The sequence below is a fragment of the Erythrolamprus reginae genome, chromosome 1, assembly GCF_031021105.1.
Source record: "Erythrolamprus reginae isolate rEryReg1 chromosome 1, rEryReg1.hap1, whole genome shotgun sequence".
NCBI classification, from domain to species: domain Eukaryota; kingdom Metazoa; phylum Chordata; class Lepidosauria; order Squamata; family Dipsadidae; genus Erythrolamprus; species Erythrolamprus reginae.
In genome coordinates, this window is record NC_091950.1 from 287,284,721 (window position 1) to 287,303,000 (window position 18,280).

Here is an 18,280-nt window from a genome sequence, read left to right on the forward strand (position 1 = left end):
GACAGGAAGTAGATAAGAATATAAAATAAGTTGAAATGAAATAACTTGTAATAACAACAAAATGGGGGGGGGGACAAGAAAGATGAAGAATTGGTCAGTAGTAGATGAAGATGAACCACACGATTTTTGTTTGAAACAACTGACAGGCCTACACTCATAACAACATCAGGCAAGGGTTCCTCGTCTCCAGCACTACTGGTGTGCTCCCGGAGATCGGTGCAGGTGTTTAGGTGTCCAGCGGGCCTATGTGGGGGCGCGGGATCAACTTCTGCACATAGACCAGAAGCGCAATCTCATGCGCTTGAGATTTCACCAATTTTCAGTGATTTCTTTGCTTCCACACATGCGCAGAAGCAAAAAAAAAAGCCCCAAAATCGGCAAAATCTCATGCACATGAGCATCCTCAAATGAGATTTCACTTTCAGTGCATGTGTAGAAGCTGAATCTTGCACGGGCATGTGCCTGCACCTGTCGGGGATGTGGAGATGCATCCACATCTCCTTTTCTGCTACCACACTATAGTGTGGCCTGTACCGGGTGAAGAACATATATTTAACATCATACTGCAAGGATGTGAAATTAAAGATTGGTTAACATCTGGTAAAACCTCAGGGACCGCCTTCTGTTGCACGAATCCCAGCGACCAGTTAGGTCCCACAGAGTGGGTCTTCTCCAGGGCCCGTCAACCAAACAATGTCGCTTGGCGGGACCCAGGGGAAGAGCCCAGGGGAAGAGCCTTCTCTGTGGCGGCCCCAGCCCTGTGGAACCAACTCCCCCCAGAGATTAGAATTGCCCCCACCCTCCTTGCCTTTCGTAAGCTGCTTAAAACCCACCTCTGCCGCCAGGCATGGGGGAACTGAGATACTCTTTCCCCCTAGGCCTTTAAAATTTTATGCATGGTATGTCTGTATGTATGATTGGTTTTTATATAATGGGTTTTAACTGTTTTTAGTATTGGATTATACTGTTTTGTTACTGTTGTTAGCCGCCCCGAGTTTGCGGAGAGGGGCGGCATACAAATCCAACAAATAAATAAATAAATAAATAAATAAATAAATAATGAAAAAAAATCCAACAAGAGGCAGGCAATTATAGATCAATGTCCTGCTTACCAATAACTTTCAAATTGCTAATTGATGTTATATTTGATGCAGCCCAAAGCATCTAGATCAATGATGGCAAACCTTTTTTCCGTTGGGTGCCATAAGAGCGTGCATGCTCACTATTGCACATGTGCAAATGCCCACACCCATAATTCAATGCCTGGCAAGGGTGAAAACAGCTTCCCCCACCCCCAGGAGGCCCTCTGGAGGCTGGAAGTGGCCTGTTTCCCAACTTCTGGTGGGCTAAGTAGGCTCGTCTTTCACCCTCCTCAGACTCCAAAGGCTTCCCTGGAGCTGGGAGGGAGGGTAAAAACGCCCTCCCCCAATCCCCCTGGATGCTCTCAGGAAGCCAAAAATGCCTTCCGACGTCTCTTTGTGAGTCAAAAATCAGCTGGCTGGACACACATGCATGTTGGAGCTGAGCTAGGGCAATGGCTCGAGTGCCGGCAGATACGGCTCCACGTGCCACCCTTGCCATAGGTTCGCCATCATTGAACTACACAAAAACAAGCTCTTTCTAGAGTAGAAAGAAAAGGACTCAAAGGCATTCACACACAAAGACATGTACAAAGTATGGAGGACATTCAATGGGTGAAATGTGCCTCTCCAATGCCTTGAAAATATTTTGGCCGATTTCTTTCCTGTCCCCAAACAGTATACACTGTATTTTCTCCAGCCACCATTTATAACAAAGAAAAAGAGAGATCTAAGAAAAAATATTTGAACCAGCGAATGGAGAAAGTGATATATTAAAATGCCATGGGAAAAACATATTTACCTACACAAGAAGTTACTAAATGCTTTGTTTTAAATAAAGTGTTTTTATCAGGTTTTTCCAACCTTTTAATCAGAGTTTTTACCACAGATTCTGAAAATTTTGCATGGATTTATTTTTAGAAGTAGAAAAACCTTCTGAAACCAATGAGTCATATGTACAAGCAGAAACCAAGAATGCCTTTCCTTCCACAATTCTCAATACTTATTTTTCCCTCCCATTCATTAATAGACAGGGAGTGTATCAAAGCAGACTTCCTTGGATAAAGCAATTTTGTTGACTAATCCGTAAAGTAATGCTTACACTAAAGGTAAAGGCTGGGTAGAGATCTGGATTTAAAGGGCAAATGTGATTTGGAGCATATGGTCACATAAGGAGCACCTAATGGGAACATCATAAAGTCATATTACACCTGATGTGTAAAACTTCTATTTATTCAGTATAGAATATGTCTGTGTTTACAGATAATAAACAAAATATTCTTTTAGCTTCCAGCCGGCTGTTTGATAAATACAATGAATCCGCTGTAGAATCTTATCTAACTAATCCTATTTTAAGCAACAAAGAAACAAGATATTTATAAATCAGAAAAAATAGTAAAATTGATGCAACTAGTAGATTATGCTATTAGATTCCATTGTGAAACAAAATCAATGGGACAAATACATTGTTTCTTTGTTTCCCTTCTGCTATAAATGCATGCAAAGACAATTTGGCAACACCGCCACAAACATTTTGCAATTATTTGTAGGTATATCATACAAATTTCATACAGTAAGTATACTATATGCCTTAGTTAGATAAATACGGCACACATCATGCTAGTTAATTTGAAGACAAAATAAAACCCAGGACCTTGGCAATTTGCAGCTTTATAACTAAGAGTAAGCTGTGCAAATTCTTCACATGATTATGTGAAAAAAGACTGCTAAATAGAATTCTTTATTGGCTAAGTGCGATTGGACACACAAGGAATTTGTCTTTGGTGCATATGCTCTCGGGGTGCATAAAAGAAAAAAAACATTTCTCAAGAAATATGATTGTCATAGGGATAAAATAAGCAATGAAGAAACAATCAATATTAATAAAAATCTTGAGGATTCAAGCAACAAGTTACAGTCATGCAGTCATAAGTGGGAGGAAATGGGTGATAGGAGTGATGAGAAAAAAACTAGTAGTAATAGCAGTGCAGACTTAGTAAATAGTTTGACAATGTTGAGGGAATTATTTGTTTAGCAGAGTGATGGCTTTCAGGGCAAAAAATGTTCTTGTGTCTAGTTGCATTGTGCAATGCTCTGTACCGGCATTCTGAGGGTAGGAGTTGAAGCAGTTTAGGTCCAGGATGCGAGGGATCAGTAAACATTTCCACAGCACTCTTTTTGACTCGTGCAGTAAATAACCACTGAAGGTGGAGCCACGTGAGCGTAAAGGTACTTAGTTTTAATCTATTGCAGTCCGCTGGAATTAGGCCAATAGTGCTGCCTAAGCCCACTAAAAGCAGAAAAATATTCTAGTGCAATTCCCAACTTTTACGGTTTGATGGCCGAGTGTGGAGGAGGAGAACCACCTGCATAACCAGCCTCATGCTGGCCTGCTACTCATACAAGTCAAACTGTATATGTGCATGCCGGCCTGCTCACATGGTCCAGTTCCGAGCAGGCCATGACCCGGTAATGGGCCACGGCTTGGAGGTTGGGGACCCCTGTTTTAGTGCATCTGTTTCCTGCAGGCCATTTTTAAAAATTTCAACAGTTGTATTGTAGGCTGTTTTGAAAAGTGTTTTCTCGCATGCTCACAAATCTAATGACCCACCCTTGTGGAAACCATGGCTAGGAAAAAGGCCCAGTAGTTTTCAAGTATGTGAACAGATGAATGCTAGGAATAAAAACATTCAAATGTCCTAAAATTACATTCAGAAGTGCAATTCTTCATGTAGAAGTCTAAGTGTCAGGACCCATTATGATAACAAATGAAGAAAACATACTGGGATCAAAAGGGGGAGATGAGATCAGAGAAAAAAGAGCAGTAACAATCCATAATTATCTTGTAGATGTAGCGCTTGTGAGCTAAAGTCTGTTGTGCAAATCCATCAACTCTGTTCCTTGCTATACGTTTCAGCCTGAAAGTGTGTTGTGTATGTGCATTAAGTATAAAACCAAAACTGCGTGCACTTTATTAGTTCAGAATAATAGGATGTCTGCCTCTAACATATCTACAATTCTGAAATGTGAATAGGATAAATAGATTTGAACGAGGTCTATTCTGAAAGGTAATACAGTGTTCCCTCAATTTTCGTGGGGGATGCGTTCTGAGACCGCCCATGAAAGTCGAATTTCCGCGAAGTAGAGATGCGGAAGTAAATACTGTACACCATATTTGGCTATGAACAGTATCACAAGCCATCCCTTAACACTTTAAAACCCTAAATTACCATTTCCCATTCCCTTAACAACCATTTACTCACCATTATTACTGGTACTCACAATTGAATAAGACACTTAGTAATCCTGATATTTATAAACATAATTATTTATTAACAATAATTATTTTTTGTTATTTATTTGCAAAAATTATTAGTTTGGCAATGACATATGACATCATCGGGCGGGAAAAACCGTGGTATAGAAAAAAACCCACGAAGTATTTTTTAATTAATATTTTTTAAAAAAAACGTGGTATAGGCTATTCGCAAAGTTCGGACCCCCGAAAATCGAGGGAACACTGTACTCACTTTAGACCTCTATCAATTGTGTATTCCTAGACAAATTCAGGAGAGTTGTCACCAAATGCCCACAGTACAGAAAAATGTAACCCCTCATTACATAAACTTGACTGGTAAGTGACATTCCAGCAAGAGCACAGCAGATTTTTGCTCCAATCACACAGCTCAACAGCAACCCAGAGAGGAAAAAAAAACAATAATACTGTACTATAAGATGTAGGGCATTATTCAATGAGGAAGGAAGCCACAGAAGCATAAAGAACTTCTTTCAGCAACAAAGCACTTCTCTCACAATAATCTTCAAGTGGGTACTCTCCTACTGCAGATGACTTAAATTAAGGTAGGCTGTGTGTGCTGCAATTGATGTGTGAGTCAGCAAGAGCTGTCTGTAGGAAACTGCTGACATTGTTAGAAGGATCACAAACAAAAGTGTGCTCATAGACATGCATGCAGACACGGGTTTCTACTCAGGAAGCATGGGAACACATACCATTAACATGTAGAAAATCAGTAGCACACAATTTCTCATTTCCTTATTCACTTGTCCAATTCAAAGAAATCACCTCTGAATGTTAGCTATAATTAGAAGCTGCATTAAGTTCTTCAGAATCAATTTGTTTAAGCATATAAAACAGCTCAAACAAAAGTGTTTGAGTAACTTCTGTTTTTGAAGTCCTGCATGAAAGCAATATGGCCCTTTTATTTTTAATGAGTTGGGAAACTTATTTTGAATTAGAGCACTCAAAAGTATTTAATAACTCAGCTGGGAGATTATTTTCTAAGCAGAGGTGTAAGGTTAATTTCTAGAAAGATTGATGCTGGGACACAATCTCTCTTTGTAACAAAATCTTGTGACCTGGAAGACCCTTATCTAATGAAAAATGGAAGGAAGGTCACATTGACTCACTGATAGAGAAAATGCAATCCGTACTTGCAGATTATTACAATGTCACTCAAAGTCTTTCAATTTGAGATTTGCCAAAAAGGCAAGTGAGAACAGGAATATTGCAAAATATAGCTCTCTAAGATCTCGCCATAAAAGCTTCAATTTAGAACACTTACAATTTCAATATACTCCACAATACACAGAGTCACTCTTGTATTATTTGAATAAAAACCATGCATTTATGAAAGATGTATTGAAAAGGGCATTCTATCATCCTTTAGAGAATTGGTGTAGCATAATGAATATCCAAGAGATGGAATAGAAAAGACTTTTCAGAAACATATTTCCACAATCATTTTTTACATTAAAATGCACTGTTTGATGAGACTAATAATGTAACAATGAATACAACATCTGTTCAAGTTCAGCAATTTCAATCGTGGAAATAATCTGCCTCTGGGAAAACATATTCAACTTACATATATAAGTACCTAAACATCTAATATCAGCCCTCAATCAGAAAAGACCATTGGGATTTGTTTTCCTATTTAATATTTTTCTGGAAATTTTTGTTCCGGTGGATAGAGCATTCAATATGGTCCAGAAAATCTAAATGTAATCCACAACATCAAAACATATTAGATAATCTTGGACAAGTAATTGTCTTTCTCAGTTATCTTAAATTTAATATATACCTGGAGTAGTCATTCTTTGAACAGAGTTATGGAAACCAATAGGACAATTTTACAATCAATTACTAGATTTTACTGGCTCTACTCTATCTGTGAGATAAAATGAGATCCAACACAATTGTATATTATTCTCCACCTCAATAGACAGGCATTCAGATACTCTGAGCTTCACGAAACCTTACAATGTGGATCTACCAAAGCATAATGAGATAATGATAAAAAGTCTTTAAGCCATCTGAGCATACAAGGTAAGACTGAGCACAAAACAGAACGGAATGTACATCTGTCGATTTCTACAATTGCTTAAATGTCCCTTAACTTGAACCTCTAATTTCAATATGCTTGAAATGTATGATAAAATATCAAAATCAGAATATATCAGCCTATGATAAACAGTTGATATCTCCATAACACCATTCATAAATACCAATGGAAATTATCTAATGAGTTCAGTCTAAATATGGATATGTGAGGCCTTAGTTTAATTTACACTTGTGTAATTAACAATTACACAACCAGTTTGGTTGTTTTTTTCCTTTTCAGAAAGATGAATATTGCAACCGTAAACACATATTTAATACAGCAGAATTTATTTTAGACAAACTACGATTGTATTAGAACTTGAAAAGCATTGTATAGAAGTACAGCAAAAATACTGTGAAAAACAGGCTACCTAAATCGCCACAGGGAGAACAAAATTATCTATTTTTAAAACTTTTACAGAAATTGCCAACATTATACTCAACTCAAATAAAGCAGGAATTTCGCATTTATTATTAAAATTATTGTTCCTTTGAAGAACATACAGTGCGGATTCTCTTTCTAAACATTATAAATGTTCTTACCTGGATTCAATTTCTGCTCACTGTTGATTACAACAAAAAGTATACATTCCTTTGCTTGTTTGCAAATGATAATTTCTGCTCTAGAACTGGCAGGCTAAGTATGTTACTTTTCAACACACCACAAAGATGCTTGTCTAACTAGAAAGCAGAATGAATATGCTTTTATATTTTCTTGAAGCAAACTTCAATATGGATTCTTAGTTCATACAGCTGCCAAAGGAGGAGGAGATACTCAGTGTACGTGAAACAATTGCCAAGTTTTACAACTGCTGAGTAAACATTACTATAGATGTGGCAAACTTTAATCAGATTTTAGAATGGAAAGATAGGAAATTTAAATATTCCAGAGTAATCTGTTATTGTGTCTGAGATAAAATAATGGGATATACATCAATATTGTTAACATATTAATTTCAACTATTGAAACACCCCATGAAGATTTTCAGTCATCCAGGATATGGTTGTCTCAAAGGTGCTTTTTCAAGAGGCAATGGAACTTTCTGGAAAAAACACCTCTGGAACAATATTGAAACACTCATATATCAGTTTCTTTGCAAAACTCATGGTGCTAATTATTATTGCAGGCTAATTCCAGATTAGTCATTATACTTGAAGGAAGACTTGGCTGATCAGAAGACATACCAGCAGATTCATAAAGGATATAAAACATTACATATTGAAACATTATCTTCAAACATTACTATGAAATAGGAAAAGAATAATAATAAAATATTTCAATAATGCAAACAAAACTGATGACGTGCTTCGAATTAAATCAAAGTCTTCCTGAAATTCTGGTGGGAACAAACAAGAGCATTTTACTCCTATGAGGATTTTGAACAGAATAAATTTGGGCTAGGATCTATCATAGGAACAATTTTAAAAATGACATGAGGGCAGGATTTGACTTACATGGAAAAGTTTTTAAAAGGGTCTTTTTTCTGTTTTTTTTTAATGCTCCATTTTTCTAAAAAATGCCGACCATCCATTTAAGCAGCCAAGAAACAGATATTGGTAAATAAAGGCTTTAATATTACTTTTAAACAAATAAAATAAAAGACAAGGAACCTCTCAGTTTCCACTTAAACTTTTGGAATAAGACAACTGTTCCAGGTTCTGACCCACTGAGTTTCTGAAAGTGGAAGACTAAAGAGTGGGTTTGTCTCAATTCTTCTTAATCCCTTTACAGTAGTACCTCTACCTAAGAAGGCCTCTACTTATGAACTTTTCTAAATAAGTACCAGGTGTTCAAGAATTTTTTTTATCTCTTCTCAAGAACCATTTTCCACTTACAAACCCCAGCCTCTGAAACTATACCGGAAAAGGCAGGGAGAAGCCTCTGTGGGGCCTCTCTAGGAAACAGGGTCTCCACCCTCCCTGTGGTTTCCCCAATCGCATACATTATTTGCTTTTAAATTGATTCCTATGGGGAAAATTGCTTCTTCTTACAAACTTTTCTACTTAAGAGCCCGATCACGGAATGAATTAAACTGGTAAGTAGAGGTACCACTGTATTTACATTTAGCAGGTAATCCAAAATTCTTAATGTTAGTTGAAGGTTTAAAATTTTGGGGACAGTGTGTGCGTGTGTGTGTGTTAGATATCATACATCGGTCTACTAGAAGAAATGGGGAAAAGTAACCAATCTCATATTTAACCTATATCACAGGAAATTCTATTTTTTTCCTTGCAGCATTTGTATTATAGATCTTAGGATGCATAATTTGTTCATTTTGACCGTTTTCGGAGACTTTGCATCATTTTAATACTATAAACATTAGTTATTATAGTTACTATACTCAACAATTAGCATGTGCACTGATGCTTCGGACTCATTCCATAATCAGGTGGGATTTTAAGCAAACACACTCCACTTAGGACCATTGATGGAGTTCTGCTGGGAGACAGCTGTCTGAAACTTATATTAAGGCTCCTGTGTTACCCATGAGGCACTCCTGGGTGCAATGAATCAAGAACATCCTCCAAGACAATATACCAGAAAACAGTTTAAAAACATATTTATAAATTTATAATCTGACAACATTTCAAGTGGAAAAAAAAATTCAATTCATGAGATACTATATCTTGCCTAACTTGTAATCTTAACCCTTCCCATTATTATTAACCTTTAGCAGTAGAGAACTGAGCACTCCGCAAAGCCAGGACTGCAATGGTGCCCACACATGTCTGCCCAACATTTTGGGCCCGCATAGGCCTTACCAGCCACCTGCGGACACATCTTATGCAGCCCACAACCCATTAGATGTCAAGGTCCTCCTCGAACACAATGTGCGAACATCATCAATCTTTAGCAGCTATGCACCAGGAAATATTAACATATAAACCTCCCCAACTGAGATTAGCAAATGAATTTCCCATGCAGACATTTGCCAAATTATAATCATATTTCCATACCATCTATAATCTATAGAAAGCAGTTGTTGGATTAGTTCTAAACCTCCTGTACTTCATACATAGCATCTAAACACATGGTCTAAATACTCACACCTTCCCACTCACATTTTTATTCATATTAATCTACAAACCTAGCAAATTTCCTGCTACATAACCAAATATTTGCAAAACTTCTCATGTGAAAATAAACCAACAATGTGATGCATCTGAATATCTAATACTATATCTAATCAGTGATCTACATTGTTTTTATGAAACTATGATGTGGCTCTGTATAAGAACAAACAAGGACCAAATACAGAGGAACAAAATGATAATAAATTTAACACTAGGAGATTCATAAAGGCCCTTTCTTCTAGCATTCCATAACCAGTTAAAACAATTGTTCCACAATGCTTTCTGGCGGAGCTACTTTGCAATTCACATCTCTCTTTTGAAGGAGTGGGGGGAAGAATTGGCCTTTTCTTTTAAAATATATTTTAGTCTTTTCCCCCCTCTTAGAATATTCTTATAATATACCACCTAATGTCTCTTGGGATTTAATTTAATTAATTATACAAACTCACAAGTAATTATGAAAATGACCACTGCTCATACTCATAGTGAGATTGCTGTTAGCTATATTCTTGAAGTGCTCATTGGCAATATAACAAGACCCAAAACTTTGCATAGTGTTTGGTTTCCCCAAAAGCTAGCTGTAAAATCCTACCAGGTTCAAAAAACATTGATCAAGTTCTTGATCCTGGTAGCAAAATCTTCAGGAATCAAGTTCCCGAGGCTTCAGAATCCTTGTGATTCTGATGTCTGGAAAACCAATTTTTTGGAGCTGGTGAGAAAGAGGACGAAATGGCTATACTGGTGGTGAATACAGCTAATTAGAAATCAATTTGGAATATCAAAGAATTTGGGTGTACATTTCAAAATGGGAAAGTTCAGATCTAAATCCTGTTGCCTAATTGATCAATCTAAAGCGAGAAATACCAGTGCAGGCAAAGTAGAAATACCAAATATATATTTTAGGCACACAGAAATTCAGAATGCTATTCTCTAAATAATAAAGTTCATGCAAACTCACACAGAAACATTTTTTTAAACTTTTTACCCCTCAGTTTACAAATCTTTTCTTTCTTTTTCTTGCTGTGACATACTGGATAAGCAGCAGTATTTTAAAAAGGCACCCCAACTCCAACTTTGGACATTTGAAAATAAAGGAAGGATTTTCAACAATATTTAAAATACAATACATAGTTACATTTATTTCTGAGTTCATATATACTATTTCAATATACAGTGTTCCCTCGATTTTCGCGGGTTCGAACTTCGCGGAAAGTCTATACCACGGTTTTTCAAAAATATTAATTAAAAAAATACTTTGCGGGGGTTTTCCCTATACCACGGTTTTCCCCACCCAATGACGTCATATATCATCGCCAAACTTTTGTCTGCCTTTAATAAATATTTTTTTAAATAAACTTTAATAAATAAACATGGTGAGTAATAATCTAAATGGTTGCTAAGGGAATGGAAAATTGCAATTTAGGGGTTTAAAGTGTTAAGGGAAGGCTTGTGATACTGTTCATAGCCAAAAATAGTGTATTTACTTCTGCATCTCTACTTCGCGGAAATTCGACTTTTGCGGGTGGTCTCGGAACGCATCCCCCGCGAAAAGCGAGGGAACACTGTACAGCAAATTTAAATCCGAAACACTTGAAAACTCTGTAACAGGTGCTGTAACTTCACTTGATATGAGAAAGCATCAAACATTCTATTTGCACTCATTACTCCATCTTAAGAAAATGTCTCATTAACATACATTCCTCTTTTAGATTGCTGTGATTTTATAACGCTTTGCTGGAAGTGAGTAAGCATGCACTGGATTGCACTGTAAAATTTCCCACACATCTATCTAGTGACAAGCAGCAGCATGGAGTCATTTTTCCAGTCCTCAGCCTGTCCCTCCCGCCTATACTTTCCAAACATTAATTAGAACTAGATTTTTATCGCAAATGTTGTTTGCATTTCTGTGCTGTAGCTCATCAATGAAACTCAACTGAAAACACCCAACATCTCCACACCATTGCTGAAGGCATTATTTCTGCAGCTTGAGAAAAGGAAGCATGTCACAGAACAAGTTATCCTCAAAACTCAGGATACAATCAATCCAAATTCTTATTCCCACGCTTATAATGCAGTGAGGTTTTTTTTAAAAACACCCTTCTGTTTAACAATGTTGATATTAAGTATCCAAAATTTCCAACACAACACCTGGTTTCTGGCTGTACTAAGAGGAAGTTTTTAAATGTGAGGCAGATGCGATGCCTTCTAGTAATGTCAGCATTCCTTGAAAAAAATCTCTGTGTTGCCAAACTTTATTTCACTACTATAAAATACCCTAACATGTTATAATAAAGATTGTCTTAAAATCCCCACATGGATTTATGCAGATTAATCCAACTGTCCAAAATACTATATTATCATTCTCACACAAATCAAATTATATTCCCATGCCAAAAAAAAATACATAAATGACTTTCAAAAGGGTGAAACAATTTCAAATGTTTTAAAACGAATCAAGAAAATTATAGAATATAAATAAATACTTTATTGTCATTGTCAATACAACAAAATTGTCATTGACAACGAAAGTCACATGACGCCCAGAAACCAGTCCCAACATTTAGCAATCCAAAATAAATAAATAAATGCCCCACCCACCCCAAATTCCCCACCCTGAAACACCCAAACATTTACACATGTGTTAAAGCACTGGATTTACCAAGATATTCGTGTCAAGGAATTTTTTTTAAAAAAAGCTTAAACTACAATTTCTGTTTAAATCAGGCTGGTAGATCTTAAGGGTCACATGCCTAGGATCATGGACAAATGCCCTATTTTCCTGAGAATAATACTTAGCCCCAAAATAAGCCCTAGCATGTTTTTATAAATGAACCTAACACAAACCCAATTCCCAAAATAAGGCCTAGTGCTTATTTTGAGGCCCAAAAGAAAGTAAGACCCGATCTTATTTTTGTGGAAACGCAGGTACTGATTAAGTCATACACATGTTTGCATACAAAATTGAGAATGTAAGTAGATAAGTCTCTCTCCTTACTTACTCTGTTCTTTACCTACAAATTTTGCAGCTGCTATCTGTAGTTGTGCCTTCAAAGGATGTTATAGCTAAAGTTTGGGCAATTGACTTCTTAAAAGATCTTATTCTTGCAAGACTTTCCAGTAGGATTATAGAGCACTCTCAATTATAGATCCCTGAGCTGCAGACATTCTAGGTGAGTGATGGAGAACCTTTTTTTGCTCAGGTGCCAAAAGGGTTTGGGCGTCTGGGCAAACACTCATAAGGCAATGTCCTCCCTCCTGCGCATGCACACATAACTCCTCCCCCTTGACCTTTCCCTGCTGTTCAGGCCTCACTGAAGCCTCCAAATTTCCAATAGGCCCATAGGACCCGTTTTTCCCCATTCCCAGGCTCCAGAGGCTTTCCTGAAGCCTGGGGAGGGCAAAAATGGTCTCCCCCCACCCTCTGGAAGGCCAAAAACCAGCTGGCCAGTGCACAGATGCACGCTGGAGCTGACATAGGGCAACAACTTGCATACCCTTTGATATGGCTTCATGTACCACTTGAGGCATGCATGACATAGGTTCGCCACCACAGCTCTAGGTTTTGCACTGGGAGACTCTATTATGTGGAGGGGGGAGGCTTTTAGAAATGTCAATAACTATGGAGTGGGAAACCAAATAGCAAAGTAACCATGGACACCTGCACAGCACAACATCAAACACTGTATCTCACATGGGAATTACAAAATTTTACCCCAAATTTAAATTATGGTTTTCAAATTAAGCAAGGCTGGCTCTAGCTTGTTTAAAGTTTTAACTTCAATTAAATCCAGTTATTTAAATATGTTACAAAGAACACTTCTGCTGTTGGAGAGGGGCGGCATAGAAATCCAATTAGTAAATAAATAAAATAGAACAACTATCCTTTGAGCGCACAGGTAGTCCTTGGTTAACAGCCATTTGCTGAGCAACCAAAGTTTTGCTGAATGAATGTTGCAGCTATTAGTGTCCTGCAGTCACATGATCGCCATTCTTAATCTTCAATGATAAGCGTAGTTAATGGGAAGCCTGGCAGGTGGTCACAAATGGCAATCACTTGACATCACACTTAAAGACTATGTGGGATTTGCCTAACATGCTTAACAACAGCATTGCTTAGTGATAAAGTTCCCTTGTGTCCAGTTCTTGTTAACCAAGGGGACAGATGATTACCATGATTAGGGAGCGGACATACATATTATGTTCAGCTAACTCATTGACGTAATGCTAATCAAAGTTTAATATTACTCTGAAAAATCCCATGACTACCTTGGAGGAAAACATCCACTTAATCAGTACCTTGGTTTCTTCATCACTATGTTACATGGGAACTATATTTTATTAGGTGTATTCCATTTAAGTATATTTTATAGTAAATATATTCCATAAGTTTATATTAAATTCTTATTTTTATACAGCAACAAAAAACTAGATTTGTAGCTTAGGATATTTATAATGCAATATAATATTTACTCAACATTAAGGATAATTGTGCTAAACAGATTCAATCAGGTAAATGCACACAGGATTGTAGATTCAGCAGTCAGTAAAAAGCATTACATAGGAGGACAAAAGGTAGGTAATGCAGTGGTTTGTTGGACATCTGTATAGACATCTCACTTAGTACCCACCAAACATTTTGACCTATTTTCTGAAATCTTACAATAAGAATTAAAGAGGTGACATGATGTATACTAAAATCTTGGCTGCTAACACTACATTTAGTTATGCTTCTGCACTTTGCACAAATCCACAGACAAATGAAGAACATTTAGATGCTGTGCAACTGTAGCTTGGGATTTTGGGATCTTAAGGAAAAGCTACTCTAGTGTAATAGGTTTTTTATGTTCTGTGACTGTGCAAGTGTAACAGATGGCGCTCATGGAGGAGGAGTTGGTTTGATGGACTACAACAGGGACGGCAAACCTTTTTTGATTTGCATGCCAAAAGGAGGAGGAGTGTGTTTTCCGAACTTCTGGTTTGCCTGCTGTGCTGTTTTTTGCAGTCTAGGGCTTCAGAAAGCTTCCCTGAACCTTCCTGAGTGCAAAAAACAGCACAACAGCAAACCGGAAGTGCATTTTCCGAACTTCCAGTTTGCCCGTTTTTTCATATTCCAGGCTTCAATGAGGTCTATGCACATGCTTGGGGACAGGAGGAATTGTGTGTATGAGTGGGGGCTAGCACGCTAGCACACCCATACACACTCTTTTGGCACGTGAACCAAAAAAGGTTCACCATCAGAATCTCCCAGGCTACAGTGAGAATAGCAAGGGTTCAATCTGGCAAGATTCTGTCTCTTGACAGAACTCAATTGTTTCTTTGCCATCCTTGAGCTTAGCCTGACAACAAGCCATGCCACAGTAGCAAGTGTTTCCACAACATCCCAAATGTCTCTTTACTGCTGTACAGTCACCTCCAGTTCCTTGAGATCCAATGGATATCACTTCGCCAAGCTGTCAAGAATTGAGTTTTTGAATATTTGTATCATCAACTCTATTACCCAGCTATCTTTCAACTGCCTTTGATTTTTGCACATTTCAGCCTGTTTTCCAATGATCCTTATTTTCACGTTAAGCACTCCAAAGACTGAAGTTAATGTTCATTATTAATGCTTCCACTTTAATTTCTAGTTTTACTTGTCTCCTAGTAAAATCAATCCAGGTTTTATCTTCTAGTACAAAAATATTCCCTAATTTGGGGGCATTAATTTACTAGACTCCAGGAGTCTAGTGTAGGGGTCTAGGAATTTGCATAAGACTTCAATGTGCTGTCCAATGTATGGACTTTAGCCTGTCTTCAAATGACATAACATGCTAGCTTGCAAATGCTACAGGTCACAATTACTTTTCGCTATGATTTTCTAACATTGTGTTTCCAACTGTTGCCTCAGTTTAAAAGTTTATTCCAGATTTATGTGGACTTCCATTATTAAAAGCCTGATGAATTCTTTCAAATTTTATTTTAAAAGCATTTTTAAAAAGACAGTCGCCATATTACAAAAGTAACCTGTTCCAGAAAAAGTGAAGCACGATTCATAACAGGCACTGGAGTTAGCTATGTGGTTTATATGTTACATTTGTAATAATCTGGGAAAATCGTTGTAGTTAACATCTCTCACTTTATACCTGAGTCAGTGGGGGAAAGGCAGAGTCTTTCATTAGGCATTATCTTCTTCAAACATCCCACGAGGCAAGGAAGATATTGCAGTGGGAAGTAATTACCCTTTGCTGTGCAACTCAACAGATTAAGGTGATAGAGAAGCCACAATTAAAAACTGAAGACTGCCTATTGTAAGACAAGAAGTACTCACAAAGATGCTTCCTCTAATTAAAATCACTTTGCAGCTCAGTTCTTTTAACTAATCAATACATCAAAAACTCAGCAATCAGTGGCGGATGCCTGAGTAAGCATACTTACTTACACACACACCCCAACAGCACTTGCCAAAGGAAAGAATGCTTACAAGGATAATAATAAACAAGCTCCAAAAAACAATCCATCTTTATAAACACACAAGAGCAGCATTTGATTTTTGCACATTTCATCCTCTCTTCCAATGATCCTTACTTTCACATTATGCACCCCAAAGACTGAAGGTGTAGTAAAGCATTGTAGCCTCACCTCCACATGAAGTGGTGTGTGTGTGTGTGTGTGAAGGAACTCAGCATTGACCAGACTGACATCACAATGCATCTCAGAATGTGAATAGGGAAATCTTATGGGAGAACCCCAGGAATAAGGAAGCTGGCTTTATGTGCCATTTGCCTGTGCAGGATAGCTTGAATGGGTTATCTGGCAGGAAGCATTTAGCCATCCTGAGTGAATAATAAACAAAACGCACTCTCCCCCTCTTCCTTTCTCCAACAGCCGCCCCCTATTATTCTTAGCCAAGGAATCCGAGCAGCTCCCTTTCACACACCAGCCCCTTTCTTTAATTGCAACTCCTGTCTTAAGACTGGGCGAGCTTTTCCCACCCCTTTCTTTCCCCAGATCCGCCACGACCATTAACCGAAGTCCTCCAGATAAGAAGGACCCGAAACTACAAGGGACCAAACAGGCAGGAGGGTAAAAAACGACCGGCTCTCATTTGCTCGCAACGGTAGGTAGAGAGCGTCCCCTTTGGATAAAAGGGTTTCGCAACCTGACAGCTGCTGGAGGGTGGGGGGGAGCGGTTTCTCTGACACCCCCCAACACACACACACATACACCATTCCTTCTGATGCCAGACTTACTATTCTGAGCTCCTCCTCCTGCAGGCTCCTTCAAAACAGCCACCCCTCTCTCCTCGGCTTTCACTACTACTCTCTCTCTCTCTCACTCATCACTTTTACTCCAGCGCGACGGGATAGATGGAGAAGCTTTAATGCAATTAAAACCGACCCGCCGTAATCCGCTCCCCCGCCGCACACACATACACACCCTCCCCGCTCCCTTAGAAAAGCTGCTCTTCCGTAGGTCCCGCTAGTATTAAAAACTCAATCGGCGCCGGTCGAGCCCGTCCGCAGAGGGGCTGGAGACTTCGAGCCGCACTGGCCGAAGCGGGTTTTGTCCAAGCCACGTCCAAGCGTCGCTCCTCTCACCGACCCCACCACAGGCGCATCTCCCGGCGAGCCAAAACCATGTGTTGTGTTTGTGTTGCCGTCACACACCACACAAAAAAGCAACCCAGGACAACACCGAACTTCACCTCCAGCTTTCAGGGGGGCGGGGAGGTGGGAGGAAAGCGGGAAACGGGACGAGAGGGGAAGGGGAAGGCTCACCTCTAGCACCGTAACTTTGGCTGGTTCGCGTCAGTGTTTCCCGCCAGTGTTTTGGAAAAGGGGCGAAGAGACCCCAATAATAATATTCTTCTTATTCTTCTTCTTTTGAGGGCCCCGGTTTGCTGAGGTGGTTTCTGTCGAAAGCGTGCTTCGAGAGTGTCACAAGCCGTCCGCTTTGCAACGAACCAGCAGGAGCGGGAGGAGCAGCGGCGACCAAAAACAAACCCAGCTGCTGCTGCTGCTGCTTCCCGAGGCAAAGTCTTGCAGAGAAAAGGGGGGGCCAAGGGAAGGGGGAAAGGAACACATATGCATATAAAAAGGGAGGGGGCGGGGAGGTGGGAGAGGGAAACTGGAGGAGAAACAAGGAGGCGGAGGCTGCAGTAAAGAAGGGTGAGGGGAGAGAGAGAGAGAGAGTGGGGGGTGGGTGGGAAGGGGAGCCAGGCAGAAAAGGCTCTGTCGCGGGAGCGCTTCGGGGACCGTCTCTGCACAAGGCGGCGGCGGCGGCTCGGCGCTGCTCTTGCAAAGCCCCCCGTTCTTTCGGCTGCGCGGACTCTTTCCCCGTGGCTCGCGCTCTTCCCAAAGGAACGCCGCCTACTCGCCTCAATCGCTACATTGTTGACATTCGCAGGCTGACATCATCCTCCTCCCGCCGCCGCCGCCACCACTACCGCCACACACGAGCGCGCACACACACACACATACGCAGAGTAAGGCTCAACCCCGCCTTCTCCCCCATTCACAACAACGGTGCGCAAATCGCGCACCGCCTGCTCCTCGCGGGGAGGCGATGGGCCCCGGACCGGCGTAACCTGCTTTGAGAATAGGGGCTCCTTGCGTGGAAAGTTCGCTCCGGCGGTTCGTTGTCGCATGCGCACCACCCTCTCTCCAGATTCTCCGGCGCGACGCTTCATCGTTCTCAGCTCCCTCCTCCTTTTGTGTTCGTGCAGCTTTGAGGGGCATACTGGGAA

General features: G+C 39.6%; 1 protein-coding gene across 4 annotated transcripts in view; it reads right to left on the reverse strand.

Annotated features, from left to right (window-relative positions):
- The window catches only part of BACH2 (BTB domain and CNC homolog 2), a 233,964-nt gene extending 215,980 nt beyond the window's left edge, over positions 1-17,984 (reverse strand). For 2 of the 4 annotated variants that reach the window (XR_011557394.1, XM_070733211.1), the window contains exon 1: positions 17,313-17,984. The gene's annotated coding sequence lies outside the window, so the exon portion shown is untranslated. Of the gene's footprint in view, positions 1-15,677; positions 15,777-17,312 lie in introns of those variants that run through there. The other 2 variants (XM_070733212.1, XM_070733215.1) reach the window with 2 other exon arrangements.
- Between the last annotated feature and the right edge of the window lie 296 nt (positions 17,985-18,280).